Consider the following 14,384-nt stretch of genomic DNA (forward strand, 5'->3'; position numbering starts at 1 on the left):
TAACTGTAAATCATGCAACACTATCTTTTATCATAATGCATCGGTTCTAAAAATTATTTCCTAAATCTCTCCATACACAGGCAAAAATAAGTATACTGTTTAACATACTGGAACTTGCAAATATTGATCATTGCCTAGAGAAGGGAAAATTATCCCTAAAACATGCTTAACGGGGAGGCCAATTCATCATGATAGACTGTCTGTTCCTCATCCGAACCTTCATTCACCATTCGATATCTTTCTTCAGGCCCAGATGAGCAGCACATTTCTTGTCAACAATCATTAAATGTCCAAGAAGACTTTCATTATCATCTTCTGCTACAGAAATCTGAAATATAGGTTTCTTGGGTATCACCAGAAAATGTGTTGCTGCTTCAGGGGAAATGTCACAGAAAGGAAGACACTGGTCATCCTCGAAAATGATTTTGGCTGGGATCTCCTTGTGAATGATCTTCTCAAAGAGCATGTTGCTACCAGGCCAGGCGGCCTGAGCCTTGGTGATCTCATCAGCCAACTCCAAGAAGAGCTTTTCTTATCATAGCCAGCAGAAAACAAAGCTAACCCAGAAAAATTAAAGATGAGAATTAAAGAGAAAAACAAATCACAGAGGACACAGGCTGAGTGTCTAAATCTAATCATGCTTAAACATACTCCCATACCCCTAAACTTTTTAGTCACAGCGCTAACCAATTCCTCTTTTGCTTGAGTTAGTTTGACTTAAGATTTCTCTTATCACAAATCAGACTCATAAATAATACATCTAGCTTCTTGCTTTGAAATATGAAGTTTTATCTAAAATATGAAGTTTTATCTAATTTAATAATGACAACTGCAATTCCAAATCTATATGTTTTCAACATTAAGACTGATATTCCTTGTAAGTGTATGTGTACATACTTAAAATAACCTCATTTTATGCCACGAAACTGAACCTAATGGGCCAGATTTCTACCTCTGTTCCAAAGGATGCCATTAGTCATTTTTGGTCTTATTTTGCATACTCTTCTCCCTTGAGCTTCTGGGAAATGTTTCTTATCTCACTCAAACCATGTGATTCTAGAGACATTGTCGATGTTTTATGTGATCCCATAATCCCTGGCCATGGTTTAATGATGTAAGGATGGACATCTGACTAAGCTAAACCACAGTGTTCCATATGCTGGCCAGACATGACTGATTCATTCATCCCACAAATATTTATTATCTATTATGTATGCTAGATGTTGTGCTGGATACTGGATACACAGTGGTGGGGGGAGAAAAAGGTATCTATGTTGTATTATAACTATAATGACCCCTCCAACTCTAATTCATAACCTATATGCCTTACTCTAGCCTCCTTCCCTTGCTCATCTGTAAATTCTCTTCCATTAAGAAACCTAGCTCCTACTACTAGCCATCCACTTTAATTATTCAGTTCTAGCATACATGTATAGCAGGATCAGAATTGTTAACCCATATCCCTATGGGAAATAACTGTCTCAACTACAGTACAGTGCTTACATGCACTTCCTTTTGCTTTTAGTATTGCAGATTCTTTCATTTTCAACGTTACCTAGATTAGCACGTTTTCCCACCACTCCTTTTAGTGAGCTTGTTTCATGTGCATGTGCAATACACCTGGATTCTCTTATAACAGGCTGCATTTCTTTCTCAGATCTCCCACCTCCTAAATGATACTTTATAATCATTACCTTACCCCTTAATGATATACCTAGTACCCATATCTTGGTTTCTAATACTAGTTTCCAATAAAAGAAACAGGACTCCTCTGAGAAATGGCTGATTCTAGGAGTAGGAAAGATTCAAAATGAGCCTGGAGCATCTTGTCGTGCAAGATAGTAAAGAAGTGCTCAAAACAAAACAAAAGATGTCACATTGATGAGGGTATCTCAAAGGGACACAAAAGCCAGCTTGAAGAACCCCCACTGGCCAAAATTTTAGCAACAAAATAAGGCAGTATTGGATTACAATCCAAAGTATAAAATAAATATCTATGAGTCAATGCTGGTATAAATAAATAACCAATTAATGGTAGAGGTGAGAAACCGCCTGTATATAAGAATTCAACATAATTTTTATACACACACACATACACACACACACACACACACACACACACACACACAGCCATCAAAGAAGAGGAGCCTAACCCCCTTACTCCTTATGTCAGCTGTGCAGAGTGACTTCCTTCCAAAGATTACAGTATGAAAAGGAGAAGGGGAAAAAATGTAACTTCAGAGTCAGGAGAAACTTGACAAACACTACCTCAGCTGGGTAATCAAGGTCAACACATCACAAGAGTGGTAAGTCATGTTGATATTATGTAAACTGGCACTTTAACACTGTAATTAACCTTTCAAAAACCCACAACACTGGTCAAATAATGAAAAACACCATATTCTAATAGAGGAGCATCTATAAAATACCTGACTGGTACTCCTCAAAACTGTTGAGATCATTTTAAAAAGAAAGAAAAAGAAAAAAGGAAAGTCTAAGAACCTAAACAGCCACAGAGAGCCTAAGGAGAAGTGGCAACCAAATGTAATGTGGCATCCAGGATGGGATGCTGGAGCAGAAAAAATGAGAACTAAGGAAATAAGAGTAAAGTATGGACTTTAATTCCTAATAAGATTCATTAATTATAACAAATGTACCATATTTATGTATGATGTTAAAAACAGGGAAACGAGTCTGGGGTATGCAGAGCTTCCTATTGTCTTCTCAGTTTTTCTATAAATTTAAAACTGTTCTAAAAATGATAAGTGCTTTTTCTTATTCTTGTCTTTTCATTTTTTAGTGTTTTTTCATTTTTGAGAGAGAGCGATAGAGACAGATAGACAGCGTGAGCAGAGGTGGGGCAGAGAGAAAGGGAAATAACAGAAACCCAAGCAGGCTCCAGGCTCTGAGCTGTCAGCACAGAGATTGATGCAGGGTTCAAACCTACAGACTGCAAGATCATGACCTGAGTCAAAGTCGGACACTTAACCAACTGAACCATGTAGGCATCGCAGTAAGTATTTTTTCTTAAAAAAAGACAGGATCCTTACAATCAAGGAGCTTATACCTAGAGAAAAGACCCACATTCAACAAGGAAACCACAATTAAAAATTGTGGTAACTGCAATGAAAAAAGAAGATAGAACAATGAAAACCCCACCTATAATTTGATTAAAACACTGAGGAAAACCTAAGACTCTCTGAGGAAGTAAATTTTATTCTGAGACCCAAGAGATGATTATGAGTTATCCAGATAAGGTAAAAGAAAGAAATGCCCCTTCAGACCTATCAAATTTCTGGTTTTGGACAAGATCGAATAGGCTCATTTCTTTCTACTCCTGCCTGAGAACTAACTATAATCACTCTAGAAGTAAAACAGCAGACAATCCTAAGATTCTAAGAGGTGAAAAAAAGGCAAACCAGTTAGAAACTTCAAGTTTTGAGGTAAATTCTCTACATTTTATTTTTAACACAGACTTATCCACTCTGGGTGCGAGACAAGAACCTACAAAGCCAAAGTTAAAAAAAAAAAAAGGTGGTGGGGGGGTGGGGTGGCTCAGTTTAAGCATCAAACTCTTGACTTCAGCTCAGATCATGATCTCATGGTTCGTGGGATTGAGCCCTGCACTGAGCACTGTGCTGACCAGTACAGACCCTACTTGGGATTCTCTCTCCCTCTCTCTCTGCCCCTCCTCTGCTCATGCTGTCTCTCTCAGAATAATTTAAAAATAAAAAGTCAAGAAGAGTCTGCTCTCTCTCTAATAGAAGAATGGTGAAAGGGAACAGCTCAGCAGGGCAGAAACTTTTGTTCTTAATTTTTAAAAACATTTATTTACTTTTGAGAGAGAGAGAGAGAGAGAGAGCTCGCACAGGCACACGTGCATGCAAGTGGGGGAGGGGCAGAGAGAGAGGGAGACATTGGAAGCAGGCTCCAGGCTCTGAGGTGTCAGCACTGAGCCCGACGTGAGGTAGAATTCACGAGCCATGAGCCCATGACCTGAGCCGAAGTCAGACACTTAACTGACTGAGCTACCCAGGAGCCCCAGGACTGAAACCTTTTTGACAACACAACCCTATTCCAGCCAAGCACCATCTGGTGGATCCTGGACTTAACTGGTAGCAGCAGATAGTCCAGGGTAGAGTGGATGATGCCAAGTACCCTGAGGCAGTACTCTCATTCCTCGTCAGTATGGTGCCAGTAAAGCTGAAGTGAGTATACTAAACTTCTGCTCTTTGACAGTACCAGAGTCCAGAACGGTGCTCCGCCTCCCTATCAAGGGGGAAGCATCAACAGAGACCAGGTAGGGAGTGTGGTCTCCTTTCCCAGACCCTGAGGTAGCTTGGTATGTAGCTTTCCTTCCCTGACAAGGCAGCCCAAGTAGAGACTAAACACAGAATATGTACTCTAACTCAACAAGAGTAGGCAAATCAGGATGATGCTCCCTTTCCTCAGCAGAGACCTGCTTCCACATCCAGTAGTAGAAGATAAAACAAGGTGAAACTCCCATCTCCCACTTGTATCGTGTCATCATACAATGATAGGGATTCTGGGCTTTTGCCCCTCATTGAGCAGCAGCAGGTAGTCTGAGACAGCAACTGCCTCCTCCAATGGTGTGCTGACAATGAAGACCAAGTGGGGACCAAGTCAATTCTACTCGTACCTAACAGGGATAGACAGTCCTCCTCACTACCTCAAGAAGAGAATGGAGCAAAAGACAGATGACCTTGGAGGGGAGAGCTGGAGAAAAGAATTCATTAAACCTGCCTAAGAAGTCCTGCACAGAACCAGAACTTGGCAGAACCAATCCACACATCAAGCTGACCAGAATTCATATGCAAAAGGGTTTGAGAAACAAACTATACCATAAAAACCCAACTTTTGGAATAGGTTTCAAGTAGTACACAAAGCAGACCAGAATAATACTGTGTTTTGGAAAGTAAATTATCATTGGAACTACAGCCCACAAAAGTAGGCCAGGATCTGTGTGCTAAACCTAAATAGAGTAAGCACTTGATAAAATAGAAGATTTAGATACAGGGACTCAACATAATAGTCAAAATGTCCAGAATAACAATAAAACAAACAAACAAAAAACAAACAATCACTCACCCAAGGACCAGGAAAACGACAAGACTGAATGTCAAGAGTCAATATATGTCCAAACTAACATAAATCCAAACTAAGATAAATCAGATGTTGAAATTAAATTACAGGATTTTAAAGAAATCATCATTAGAAATGCTTTAACAACTGAAATAATTGAAAAATTGAAAAAAAAAGAAAGAAAAAAAGAATGAAAAACCTCAGCAAATAATAGAAGATAGAAAAAAGAATAAAGGAAATCATAAAATTAAAAAGCAATTAAAATAAAAAGCTCACTTGGGGTGCCTAGGTGGGTCAGTCAGTTAAGTGTCCAACTTCAGCCCAGTTCATGATCTCATGGTTTCTGAACTCGAGCCCTGCACTGGGCTCTGTGCTGACAGCTCAGGGCCTGGAACCTGCTTCAGATTCTGTGTCTCCCTCTCTCTCTCTCTCTCTCTCTCTCTCTCTCTGCCCCTGCCCCACTCACTCTCTGTCTCTCAAAAATGAATAAACGTTAAAAAAATTTTTTTTAAATAAAAGCTCACTGGATGGGCTCAATACTGGATTGAAAATAAGATAGTAAATAGATGAAGTAAGATGAATAGAACTTAACCAATCTGAACAACAGAAAGCAAATAGATTGAAAAAATAAATAAAGCACAAAAATCTAACGTTTGTGTTCCTGAGTCCCAAAAGGAGAAGAGAAAGAGTATGTGTCTGAAAAAAATTAGGGAAAAAACGGCTAACTTCCAAAATTTGCCAAAAGGCATAAATTTACAGATTCAAGAAACTGAGCAAATCCCAGAAAGGACAACCCTATGGACACCGAAAGAAAGCCAAGATATATCAAACCAAACTTAGGAAAACTACCTAAGTAGACAAAGAACAAAGAAAACTACCTAAAAGACAAAGAACCTTTTTTGAAAGCAGCTAGAGAGAAATACATTTCTTAACAGAAACCATAGAAGCCAGAAGAAAGCAGTATTAATATTTCAAATGCTGAAAGAACTGTCAACCTCAAATTCTATACCCAGTGAAAATATCCATGAGGAATTAAAGGGAAACAAAGACATTCTCAGACAAAGAAAACTAAGAAAAATTGTCAGCAACAGTCTTAATCATAAAGAATGGCTAAAAGTAGTTCTCAAATTAGAAGAAATTGATAACTACAAGAGGTTTGTAACTTAAGAAAAACAAAATGAATAAAAATAGGGCTAAATGTAAGAGAGTATCATTCTCCTCATGAATTTTTATGATCATCTGATGTGCTCAATGTAAAGAAGACAATTTTAACTTTAAAATGGGTAAAGGGACTTAAGTAGAAGTACGATTTCTACATTTCACTCAAAGTTGTAAAATACCAATACCAATGGTATCTAAAATAAAGTTACACATGCACACTGTAATGCCCAAAGCTATTACCCAAAGGTATTACAAAGGTATTACTTCAAAGAAAAACTGGTGATATGCTCAAATATAGTATAAATAAAAATGGGTTCTAAAAAATGTTCAGGTAGCCCACATGTAGGCAACAAAAGGGAAACAGAGGAGGAAGAAACAGAAGGAACAAACAGAAAACTCATAGTGACCTAGCAGACTTAGGCTCTTACATATGTCAGTAATTACTGTAAGTGTAAATGATCTAAACACAAAATTTCAAACAGAGATTGGCATAATGGATTAAAAAGGATAACTTAGCTATACAGGCTATTTGTAAAACCCTAGCTTTTAAAATCATGGCATAAGTATAGAGAATGAAAAGAATGTGCCATATAAACATTAATCAAAAATAAGAGCAAAAGTGGCTATATTATAAGAGCAAAAGTGGCTATATTAACACCAGGAGAAGCAGACTTCAAAGCAAAGAAAATTATCAGGGCAGAAGACAGTCATTACAAAATGATTAATCTATCCATCAATAAGACATAGTAATGTTAAATGTGGAAACAACAGAGCTTTAAAAGACAAGAAACAAAAGCTGATAGAACCCAGAGGAAAAACAGAAAATTATACAATTATAATTGAGGACTTCAACCCTCCTCTCTCAGCAAAACAGAACTACAAGATTGAAAACCAGCAAGAAGACAGAAATAAACACCACCATCAAAAAGAATTAATTAACATTTACAGACTACCCCATCTAACAAGAACAAAATACTTATATTCTTTTCAAGTGCTCATAGAATATTCACCACGATAGAACAGAAACTGGGTCATAAAACAAACCTAAACAGAGGCACCTGGGTGCCAACTGAGCATCTGACTGTTGATTTTGGCTCAGGTTGTAATCTCATGGTTCATGAATTCGAGCCCTCCACTGGGCTCTGCACTGACAGCATAGAACCTGCTTGGAATTCTCTCACTCTCCTCTCTCTCTGCCCCTCCTCTGTTCACTCTTTTTATCTCTCAAAATAAATAAACATTAAAAAAAGTTAAAAAAAAAACCAACAAAAAAACTTAAATAAATTTAAAGGAATTTAAACATAATTGGTTTAAATTTAAAGGAATTTAAACATAAAAAGCATATTCACCAACCATAAAAGAATCAAGCTAGTCAATACAAAGAAAATTTTGAAACACTTAGAAACTAAAAATGCGTTTCTAAGTAATCTATAGTTCAAAAGACAAGTCTCCACAGAAAATTTTAAAATACACTGAACTGAAAAAAAATAAAAACATAATGTAACAAAATGTGTGCGATGTAGCCAAACTGGCACCTCAAGAAATAAAGAGAACAAAATATACCAAAAGCAAGTTAAAGAAGAAAGCAGTAAAAAACAAGAGCAGGAACCAATGATATTAAAAATAACAGGGAAAAAAAAATCAATGAAATGAAAGTTAATTGAAAAGATCAATAAAATTGATAAACCTCCAGCAAGACTAATAAAGAACAAAAAGACACAATGTACGATATCTGGAATAAAACAGCAAATGTAACTAAGTATTACAGCCATTTAAAAACAAGAAAACACTAAAATCAAATCTACACACGTGAAGCAACAACTTATATGAAATTAACCAACTCCTTGAAAAGGACAAACCACCAAAACTCACCCAATATGAAATACGTAACCTAAAAAATCTTATAACCATTAGACAATCTTTTACAGAAAATTCTCCCATAAATTTAGATGTAAAAAAATCCTCAAAAAAAAAAAAAAAGGCAAATTGAATCGAGCAATGAAGAAAATTAAACATTATAACCCAGTAGGGTTTATTCTTGTATGGAAGACTTGTTCAATACTCAAAATTCCATCAATATAATACCCATGTCAAAAGAATAAAGATGAAAAGTCACATAATCATACCAGCTGATGCAGAAAAAGCATACGACAAAATTCAACAGGCATTAATACGGAATAGAGGAGAACTTCCTAAACTTGAAAGAGAGATTCTACAAATACTTATAAGCAGCATATATAATTGTTAAAGACTAAATGCTTTCCCCTAAGATCAGGATCAGGATAAGGACATATGCTTTCAGCAATGTTATTTAGCACAGTACTGGGCATTCTAACCACTTCAGTAAGACAATAAAGGGCATGCAGATTGCAAAGGATGAAGCAAAATGTCCCTACTAGCAGATAAAATGGTCATCTACGTGAAAAAAAAAAAATCCCAAGAAATTTACCAGAAACTTCTACAATAAAATAGTTCAGCAATATTACAGTTTACAAGAACATTCAAAAATTAGTCACACTTCAAAAAAAATCAATCATAGTTCTGTGGACTCACAATGACCATGGAGACACCAAAGTTAAAAACACAACACTATTTACAATCATTGCCCAAGTGCTCCTGTGAGGTGATCCACAGTACCCATTCCTGTTTCCTATCACATCCTTACTTATCGTAGCTTTGTCTTTCAGGCTTCACAAAAAGATAAACTCTAAGAGGAGGTGAAGTATCTGTTCATGGCTGTGTCCCCAGCATCATCTCTGCCACATCCTAGCTAATCAATAAATATTTTTAAGGATTGGGAAAAAAAAAAACAAAAACAAAGAATGTGCTGTTCCATAACTAGATTAACAATGCTCCATATCCAAATCCAAAATTCTACCCCTTTCCTTATAAAAAGAAATGCTAGTTATATAAAAAGTTTCAGGCAAAAAGAAAAAAAAGGATGGAATACAAACAGCTACAGTCAGAAATCAAAGTAATCCTCACATTTTATAATACTGAAAGGGCTTTCAGTTACAATTGTTCTTTTGTATTAAGTCACAAGCATATTTAAGCAGAAAAGAAAATTTTACAGTGAGTAAAATATAAATTTTGTTAGTAACTGTCTTTTTAATGACTACTTGATTTTCCTGTTATTTTATCTTCACATTCCAAGTTCTTAGACCCTTATATGCTTAAAATAGAAATAACTTTATCTTGTCTGCATTCTAAACCAGAGGGCCTGTATCAAGTGACAGGTATTAGAGCTACCAGTAATTCTAGGAACATCTAATCACCATTCTACTGATCAATTTTATTAATTTTCCCCTAGTAGTGGTTCTTAAACTTTTTTATGTGGAGGTGGGTGAGGGTGAGGGCACAGGTTACAAATCTCTGGGATCTTGCTGAAAACAGTGGACTCTCAGAATCTTCCATATGTGCAACACACATACACAAACACAGAGTGGGAGGAAGTTTCAGGGGGTTCACAGATCGTTAAGTCCATCCAAGCACCCAAAGTTCAGAACCCACTTAGGCCAAGCCTTTTGTCAACCAGTTACCATCTAGCAATCAGTTATTTCTTAAGAGCCTAACATGTAACAAATACCTTTTTTTTAGGAAATATACCACATTCACAAAAAGGCATAAAATAAGACCCTGATTAATTAACTTCCTGGAATGCAAAATTAACTTCCTTTATACAAAATTAACCATGTTAAAAATATAAGTAACTTCAGAAATTATAACAAGCAGGGCTCTGGAAGACCAGAGAAACTGATCTTCCTCACTGCCTAGATTCTGTTTGTTTGCACCCCTCTGAAGATCAAGCAGGGGATCTTCTTCATTCGGAATCTCCTCCATTCCTAAACTTCCTAAGAGATAATACATACAAGCTCTGTATCGTGTTCATGGTCCTCACAATATAAGAAATAAGAAGAATAATCTCATATACCTATTAGTGATCATTATACTTTAACTAAAACTCATAAAAACAAAGAGTGAAAAAAAATTAAGGGCTACTTATACATTGTATTTTTCTTTCCTCTCCAAATGTGAACTAATTCATTTCCCCTAGCCAATATTTCTCAATAGAGGCTTTATCACCACACAGGGCATTTTGGAAAATCTGGTTGTGAAGATCACAATAAGACAGAGGCAGACAGGCAGGGAAGTGACTCAGGCAGAGGCAGAGAACTGTGACAGAAAGCAAAGACATTAATAAAATAATGAAAACTACAAGAATACTAGAACAATTAATAAAACATGGTTTTGTTTCAAAGGACTAAAGAGATTAAGTCAGTAAAGTATCAAAATCTTCATCACTATATATGGCATTTATCATCTATTCAATTACCAAGAGGACCAACATTATTACCATTATCACTAAGTAGAGCCAAAAAATATCAAAGTGGAGAAAAGACAGGACCAAAATTAATTTTTTATGTGTCATGTCTAATTGAGAACATCTGATATCACAGACCTATAAGGTACTAAAGTGTTGAATATTCTTAAAATATTAAAGCACAAACAAAATAGATACCATAATAACATCTATTTCAAGCATAATAAGAATTGGGAAGCTTAAATAAAGAGAAACTAAGAGAAGCAATTACAAAGGAAAAGTCCAGAGATGCTTTTGTTGTTGTCTGAAAGTATACAAAGAAGGGAACTAAACTAGATTATAAACAGACAAATGAATATATGGAAAGACAGGGAGAGAGGTAGGGAGAAAAAGAGGAAGGAAGAAATCAAACTTGGGACTCTCATTAGGTTGAAGAAATAGGAAGCAAGTTATCAGTTACTCAGTTACTCAGAGTTGAGAGGTAGGGAAAGCAACAATCAACTATAAATAATACAACAGAACATCCCTGTGGAAGTAAAACCAGTTAAAGGCAAGATAAGTTAACAGCTATTTACAAATAGAAATAATAAATGAGCCAAGTGACTTGGTTGAAACAAGTCAAAAATTAGTGAGTGACAAAGGGTTACATGGGCAATTTGATAGAAATGTGGTATGTGAAACTAAGTACAACCTTGTCACTGTCCTTCATAGTGATTTTCATGTCCACTGATGACATAAGGAAAAATATTTAGAATTACCATAAGAGTTAATCTCAGAGCTAGAGATTTCATCAAGAAATAATTTCTGGTGTAGAAATGATAAATACTAGATGTATTATAGTAGCTGGGGTAGGAGGGGTTTGTGAGGGGAAGAAATGCTAGACAGGTATCCTCATTCAACTGCATTGGTAATCTTTATTTCTTTAGCTGAGTGAATATAACAGTGTTTTATTATTCTCTATACATCTTTACTTATGGCCTATATTATTTTTTTTAACAAAACAAAGGAATAACACCAAAAAAAATAAAGAAGAAGAAAGAACTACCTAATAGTAAAGGCACTGGATTTCATTATTGTGGAAGTAGTTACAGAAATCTGTAGAAGTCCCAGAAGGCCATCTAATGTAGGATCATCCTTTGTCTGGAATTTCAACACTACAGGTACAAATAAATGGCCTCTCAACCTCTTAAAACTGTTCTACTCTGAGAATGCATTTTCTTGAAAACATGTTAAGAATATTCAGTAAATTGGTGCAACCACTGTGGAAAATAATATGGAGGTTCCTCAAAAAATTAAAATAGAAATACCATCTGACCCAGAAATTCCACTACTGGGCATTTACCTAAAGAAAACAATAAACAATCAAAACATACATGCATCCCTATGTTTATTACAGTGTTACTTACAAACAGCCAAGATATGGAAACAACCAAGTGTTCCTCAATAGACAAATGGATAAAAGTGTTTTAGACACACATATAAACACACACACACAACAAATTACTCAGCCATAAAAAAAATGAGATCTTGCCATTTGTGACAACATAAATGGACTTAGATAGTAGTATGCCAAATTGAAATAAGTCAGGCAGAGAAAGGCAAATGGTATATGATCTCACTTATATGTAAAATCTAAAAAACAACTGAACAAACAAACAAACAAGCAGGGTCTTAAATACAGAGAGGATACTGGTGATTGCTAGAGAGGAGGTGGTTGGAGGATGGGTGAAATAGATAAAGGAGTTAAGAGATAAAAACTTCCACTTACAAAATAAATAAATCATGGAGATGAAAACTACAGCATAGGAAATACTAATACTGTAATGAAGTTGTGACAGATGGTAACTACACTTAATCATGGTGAACACGGAGTAATGTACAGAATTAAACCAATGTTGTACACCTGAAATGTAACACTGTATGTCAATTATATTTCAATAATAATTAAAACAAAGAAGTTTCAAGTTGAAATGCCATGTTATTGGGTATATTTCAATTTGTAAGAAATATTAAGTACATTTAAATTAATGCCCAAAATTATATATAAGTTCCTTTTAGAATTCCTAAAAATAAAATCTCAACTATTATTCAATTAAATTCTTACTAACATCTCATTCATTTTTTCTCATATTATTAAATGTGGCATCCACAAATATTAATATATCAGTATAAAACAATTAAGATGGCACAAATATATTAAGGGTCAAGTGAAATCTGCCCATGTTGGTGTCTTAAGTGGATCCTGACTTAACCTTAATTTAAAATACTTTACAGGGGCGCCTGGGTGGCTTAGTCGGTTAAGCGTCCAACTTTCGCTTAGGTCATGATCTTGCGGTTCGTGGGTTCGAGCCCCACATCGGGCTCTGTGCTGACTGCCAGCTCAGAGCCTGGAGCCTGTTTCAGTCTGTGACTCCCTCTCTCTCTGACTCTCCCCTGCTCACGCTGTGTCTCTCTCTCCTAGAAATAAATGTAAAAAAAAAAAAAAACACACACACACATTTAAAATACTTTACATTAGAGGGTACCTGGATGGCTCAGTCTGTTAAGCCTCTGACTTTGGCTCAGGTCATGGTTTCACAGTTCATGGGTTTGAGCCCCGTGTTGGGCTCTATGATGACAGCTCAGAGCCTGAAGACTGCTTCAAATTCTGTGTCTTCCTCTGTCTCTGCCCCTTCCTTCCTCATATTCTATCTGTCTCTCTCTCAAAATAAATAAAACATTTAAAAAAATTTTATAAACTTTACATTTCATGCTATATTATGTTAATATGGTGTTTTAAAAAATTTGTAACAAACTCTGATTACTACCCATCTGAAGGAATCCTACACATTACATTCTTAACAACTGAGAATATGGTGTCCTTAATTCTCTTCACAAATTTTATAGCAGAATATAATATCACCATAAAATAACTATATCATAGATATAACTGTAATTGTAAGAACATTTCTCCTACAAAGGTCATATTCTATGAGGTACTACAAAAACATATATGGGAATGGGTGGGAGTAACCAACAGCAGCCTGATCAGATACTAATGATAACTCAGCTTTTGGCATATAGATACTCTATCTTCTGTCCTATACCTTGGCATACAGGTTTGCTTTTAAAAATTATTTCATTCAGCAAAAATTTATTAAGTATTACTATGTGTCAAGATCTAAGTTCACAGTATATCTCCTTTAGTAACATTTAAAAACTATAGTCCTATACCTTGAAAAATGTGATTTTAAGCTCTTAAAACATCACTAAAATATATGTGTAAAACAGAAATAATTTTTTTTAAGTTTATTTATTTATTAGAGAGAGAGAGAGAGAGAGAGAGAGCAAGCACAAGTGAGCAAAGTGAAAAGAAAGGAGAGAGAATCCCACAAGGGCCAGAGAGAGAAAGAGACAGAGAGACAGAGAGGGAGGGAGGGAGGGAGGGATAAGCGGGGAAGTCCTACTCCATACTCACTGGAGCTCCAACTGACAAACTGTGAGATCATTACCCAAGCTGAAATCAAATGTTTAACCGAATGAGCCACCCATGAGTCTCTAAGTTTATTTATTATTTTTAAAAATTTATTTTAATGTTTATTTATTTTTGAGGGAGAGAGACAGAATGTGAGCAGGGGAGGGGCAGAGAGAGAGAGAGGCAGAATCCGAAGCAGGCTCCAGGCTGTCAGCACAGAGCCCAACACGGAGCTTGAACTCACCAGCCATGAGATCACGATCTGATGGATGCTCAATTGACTGAGCCACCCAGGCACCCCTAAGCTTATTTATTTTTGAGAGAGCGCGCACATGCATGCATGGC

General features: G+C 36.0%; 1 protein-coding gene across 2 annotated transcripts in view; it reads right to left on the reverse strand.

Annotated features, from left to right (window-relative positions):
• The window catches only part of PKN2 (protein kinase N2), a 138,243-nt gene that overhangs the window by 97,233 nt on the left and 26,626 nt on the right, over positions 1-14,384 (reverse strand). The window contains exon 1 of one of the 2 annotated variants that reach the window (XM_077746093.1): positions 13,111-13,218. The exons of the other annotated variant lie outside the window; for it this stretch is intronic. The gene's annotated coding sequence lies outside the window, so the exon portion shown is untranslated. Of the gene's footprint in view, positions 1-13,110; positions 13,219-14,384 lie in introns of those variants that run through there. 2 annotated transcript variants of the gene reach the window in all.

Source organism: Crocuta crocuta, unplaced genomic scaffold (genome assembly GCF_008692635.1).
Source record: "Crocuta crocuta isolate KB4526 unplaced genomic scaffold, BGI_CrCroc_1.0 scaffold48, whole genome shotgun sequence".
NCBI lineage: Eukaryota > Metazoa > Chordata > Mammalia > Carnivora > Hyaenidae > Crocuta > Crocuta crocuta.